The 5615-nt window shown below is 45.4% G+C and overlaps 1 pseudogene; it reads left to right on the top strand.

The window, feature by feature from the left end:
* Positions 1 to 1604: 1604 nt before the first annotated feature.
* On the top strand, positions 1605 to 3434 carry LOC136391173 (large ribosomal subunit protein uL11-like; annotated as a pseudogene).
* The last annotated feature ends 2181 nt before the right edge of the window (positions 3435 to 5615 follow it).

The following is a 5615-nucleotide window of genomic DNA, read 5'->3' as shown; positions in this document are numbered from 1 at the left end:
CATTTGTATACCCTTTATTCAAATTAAACTATTATTTTATATCATGGGAATCTACCTATTTATGTATCTCTCTAGATACACACGCTTGTACATATACCCACACAGCATGGGATTTTATGTATACACGCATTTATAACATTCACATATTATATGTATGCATGTATAATTTCTTCTGAATCAATTGAATGTGGACTTCATTCATCATGCTTCCTTACATCTAAACACTCCAGTGTGTATTTTCCAAGTATGAGGACTTTCTCTTGCATAACCACAGTACAGTTTTCAACTTAGGTAGATTTACTATTGATTCAATGCTTTTATTTACTCTACCATTCACATTTCTATGTGGTGAACTGACCCGATAGGACCTCGCTAGCCTCCTTCCTCCTCCAGTGCGGGATCTATTCTAAGATCAGGGACTGCACGTTGCTGTCATGTCTCCGCAGGCTGTTTGTTGGGAACATTTCCACAGCCCTTCCTTGCTTTTATAACCACAGCAGTCATTCTCACCTGGAGCAACGTTTGCCCTTCCGGGGGACATTGGACAATGTCTGGAGACACTGTGGGTTGTCACAACTGGGAGTGTACTACTGACACCTAGTGGGTGGAGGCCAGAGATGCTGCTAAACATCCTACAGCAGTGGTCCCCAACCTTTTTTTGGCCACGGACCGGTTTAATGTCAGAAAATATTTTCGCGGACCAGCCTTTAGGGTGGGACGGATAAATGTATCACGTGACCAAGCGTCAAGAGTGAGTCTTAGATGGATGTAACAGAGGGAATCTGGTCATTTAAAAAAAAAAATAAAACATCGTTCAGACTTAAATATAAATAAAACAGAAATAATGTAAGTTATTTATTCTTTCTCTGCGGACCGGTACCAAATGGCCCATGGACCAGTACCAGTCCGCGGCCCAGGGGTTGGGGACCACTGTCCTACAGCACATGGGCCAGGCCTCACAACCAAGAACCATTTGGCCTCAATGTCAATTGCTCTATGGTTGAGAAATCATAAAGAGTTTTTTAAATCGTGACTCACATCCCACCACCTTCAGCTTAAATCCCTCCAGTGGCTTTCTATTGTTCTCAGAATAAAATTCAAGCTCTTTATCATGGCCTACTAAGCCCTAGGCGACCTGGCCCCAGACCTCATCACCTCACTTTCTCTCTTCCTCTTCACTGTTTTTCAGCCACAAAAATCTGTCTGCTCCATAAATGAGCCCATCTTACTCCTACCACAGGGCCGGCACCCTCTGTCGGGAACACTTTTCTCCCAGATACCCACTTAGTGGATCTCTTAGCATTCAGATCTCATCTCAAATGCCCCTCTTTGGATAGGCTTCCTGACAACCCAGATTTTCTACCCCATTAACCTGCTTTAGTTTTTTTCTAATAACACTTTTTGTTATCTGAACCTATCTTATTTGTTTAGTCACATGTTTATTACTTGTCTTCCTCACCAGAGTAAACTGCATGATGTGGGGGAAGGAATTTTTAACCATTTTCTTCACTATTGTATCCCAGGCACCTAAAACAAGTCCTGTCACATAGCAGGCATGCAAAAATCTTTGTTGAATAAACAAATACTGCCTAATGATTACAAGAATGGGCATTGATAGGTGCAACTTTCTCCCACCGTCCTGAATCTGGGTTCATCTAACACCAGCCACCTCCACCACGCTGCTGAAGTTAACCCCAAGGAGCTCAAAGTTGTATACCTACCTGAAGGGCACCAGTGGAGATGTCAGTGCCACATCTGCCCTGGCCCCCAAGATCACTGCCCTAGGTTTGTCTACAAAAAAATTTGGGCCCTGGCCGGTTGGCTCAGTGGTAGAGCGTCGGCCTGGTGTGCAGAAGTCCTGGGTTCGATTCCCGGCCAGAGCACACAGGAGAAGCACCCATTTGCTTCTCCACCCCTCCCCCTCTCCTTTCTCTCTGTCTCTCTCTTCCCCTTCAGCAGCCGAGGCTCCATTGGAGCAAAGATGGCCCGGGCGCTGGGGATGGCTCCTTGGCCTCTGCCCCAGGCGCTAGAGTGGCTCTGGTCTCGACAGAGCGACGCCCCGGAGGGGCAGAGCATCGCCCTCTGGTGGGCAGAGCGTCGCCCCTGGTGGGCGTACCGGGTGGATCCAGTTGGGCGCATGCAGGAGTCTGTCTGACTGTCTCTCCCCGTTTCCAGCTTCAGAAAAATACAAAAAAAAAAAAAAAATTGGTGATGACATTGCCAAAGCAACCAGTGGTTGGAAGGGTCTGAGGGTTACAGTGAAACTGACCATTCAGAACAAACAGGCCCAAATTGAGGTAATAATACTCTGGCCTCTGCTTTGGTCATCAAAGCAGTCAAAGAACCACCATGAGACAGACAGAAGCAATAGAACACTAAGCACAGTGGAAATATCACTTTTTTTTTCCAGCAGCGTGGTGGAGGTGGCTGGTGTTAGATGAACCCAGATTCAGGACGGTGGGAGAAAGTTGCACCTATCAATGCCCATTCTTGTAATCATTAGGCGAGAGACAGCGAGAGAGTCAGAGAGAGGGACAGATAGGGATAGACAGACAGGGACGGAGAGAGATGAGAAGTATCAATCATCAGTTTTTTGTTGCGACACCTTAGTTGTTCACTGATTGCTTTCTCATGTGTGCCTTGACTGTGGGCCTTCAGTAGACCTAGTAACTAACCCCTTGCTCAAGCCAGAGATCTTGGGTCCAAGCTGGTGAGCTTTTGCTCAAACCAGATGAGCCCGCACTCAAGCTGGTGACCTCGGGGTCTCGAACCTGGGTCCTTCCACATCCCAGTCCGATACTCTATCCACTGCGCCACAGGCAGAAATATCACTTTTGATGAGATTGTCAACATTGCCCGACACATGGAGCACTGAGCTTTAGCTAGAAAACTCTCTGGAACGATGAAAGAGATCCTGGGGACTGCCTAGTCTGTGGGCTGCAACGTGGGGTTTTTTTCTCTTTTTTTTTTTACAGAGAGAGAGAGACAGAGAGAGACAGAGAGAGGGACAGACAGACAAGAAGGGAGAAATGAGAAGCATCAATTCTTCGTTGCGGCTCCTTAGTTGTTCATTGATTGCTTTCTCATATGTGCCTTGACCAGGGGGCTACAGCAGAGTAGTGACCCCTTGTTCAATCCAGCGACCTTGGGCTCAATCAAGCCAGCAACCTTGGGCTTCAAGTCAGTGACCTTTAGGCTCAAGCCAGCGACCATGGGATCATGTCTATGATTCCACACTCAAGCCAGTGACCCGTGCTCAAGCCAGCGACCTCAGGGTTTCGAACCTGAGTCCTCTGCATCCCAATCTGACATTCTATCCACTGTGCCACTGCTTGGTCAGGCAGTGTGCACTGCAATGTTGATGGCCGCCACCCTCATGACATCATAGATAACATCAGCAGTGGTGCTGTGCTGTGGAATGCCCAGCTAGTTAAGAACTACCAAAAAAAAAATTTCAATTACAGATGATTTGACAACCATAAAGAAAAAAGAAAAGGGGCATTGGGTCAGGCAGACTTCAGGTTGAATCATTGTTCTGCCACCTCCCAGCTGTGGAACTTTGAGTAAATGACTCTACATCACTTTCCTCATTTGTACATGAAGGTAAAAGTGGTGCCTCTATCACAAGGGTGTTTAATGCCTGTAGAATATTGCTGGGCACATACTAAGTGCTTGCTAACTTATTATTTATGGTTCAGACATAGATGAGGCAGCAAGAATAGATGGGAACAAGGACAGAAACCATCCAAACTCTTTTCCTCCCATGATCTAAATGCAATCCTTCTTCTCTTGGCCATTTAAAGCTCTTATAACAATGCCTTGCCTGAATAGTTTGGTTGGTTAGCGCATGGTCCTGATACGCAGAGGTTGCTGATTCGATCCCTGGTGAGGGCATATACAGGAAACAGACCAATGTTTCTGTCTCTCTCTCTCTCTCCCTTCCTCTCTCTTGAAAACCAGTTTTAAAAAATGAAGCTTTTGTAACACTTTATTGCATTTTGGGGATGCCTCCTTACTTAACAACTGCCTGAGGGCAGAGACACACCTCCTTCCTGCATAGAGGAGCTGGAAAGGAAGGAAGGGAGGGAGGGAAGGGAAGGGAAGGGAAGGGAAGGAAGGAAGAATGTTTTACCTGTGGTCTTACAGAAGGGGTGAGGTCCCCTGATGAGATACCAGTGCTGGGTTGGGAGAGGACATGAGGATGGGGGTGAGACCAGGTTTTAGAGGTTTAAGATGATGGAAATGGAAGGCAATGAAGTTCTTGTCTAGGATGCAAAATTTAAGCAATAAAAATAAATAATTGTTTGATATTTTCTCAAATAAAAATTAGTGCCAAAAATTCCACGATGAACAAAATATCAAAAATTCAAACAAAACCAGGGTCAGATTGGAGCCTGGGACAAAAGGGAAAAACAGGGATGCCATCACCCTCCCCAGTCCTGGCCCTCGGGGTCCTGCTGTTCCTCCTATCTACCTGCAGGGGGTGGGGTCAGCCTGATTTTGGAAAATTGTCTTCTGCTTGGCCTTTGTTTTCCAGCTCTGTGGAATTATTTGAAGTAGATGCTGACCTGGCTGGGTGGGAACGCTGTGATCTTAGAATCCTTTCTCCTCTGTGGGCCTCAGTTTTCCTATATGTGAAAGGCTAAGAGCGCACATTTCATTTCTAGCTTGAATGTCTCAGCCCTGAGTTCTCATTCATCCTCATTTTTCATGCCACACCGTTTGGAATGTAATCGTTTTCAACTTAGCACCCAGTCTCTGTTTCTCTTACACCATTATCTGATTGACCACTCAATGACAAGAAACCCCTGAGTTTCTGAAGGGCAGGAGCTCCATTGTACAAACTGGTAGCCTTTCTGATGTGTATAGCATGTTAGGTCACTCACTCAATGCTTAACTATTTCTCCTGGCCAAAAAAGTTATTCATGTTTTATTTTCTTTATTTATGTAATGACTTAAGTTGACTGTGTTCCTAGTGATAAAAATCTCTTATTAATGGGGGTGAGGGAAGGGACCCCCAAAAAACCCAAAATAAAGCAAAACACAAAGCAACAGGCCTGACCAGGTGGTGGCACAGTGAATAGAGGGTCAGATTGGGATGCAGAGGACCCAGGTTCGAAACCCCGAGGTTGCTAGCTTGAGCGCAGGCTCATCCGGTTTGAGCAAGGCTCACCAGCTTGAGCCCAAGGTCGCTGGCTTGAGCAAGGGGTCACTCGCTCTGCTGTAGCCCCCTGGTCAAGACACACATGAGAAAGCAATCAATGAACAATTAAGGTGCTGCAATAAAGAATTGATGCTTCTCATCTCTCTCCCTTCCTGTCTGTCTGTCCCTATCTGTTCCTCTCTCTGTCTCTCTCACCAAAAAAACAAACAAACAAACAAACAAACACAAAAAACACAAATGTGTGTGTGTTTTGGAACTAAAGTAGTCTTAGTAAAACGGATCAGGAACTTTTTATATTTTTCTGTAATTTAGCATAGTCTGATCTTTAAATACTAGATAAAACTCAACAGTAAAACCATCTAGGCCTGGTGCCTTTTTCCTTCTCCAACTTTTTATTAAAAATTTCAAATCTACAGAAAAGTTGAACCTCTTCAGCTAGATTCACCAATTA

This window comes from Saccopteryx leptura, chromosome 2, assembly GCF_036850995.1.
Source record: "Saccopteryx leptura isolate mSacLep1 chromosome 2, mSacLep1_pri_phased_curated, whole genome shotgun sequence".
Lineage (NCBI taxonomy): Eukaryota > Metazoa > Chordata > Mammalia > Chiroptera > Emballonuridae > Saccopteryx > Saccopteryx leptura.
The sequence above is the reverse complement of the archived record's forward strand: the minus strand, read 5'-3'. Positions and strand labels throughout refer to the sequence as shown.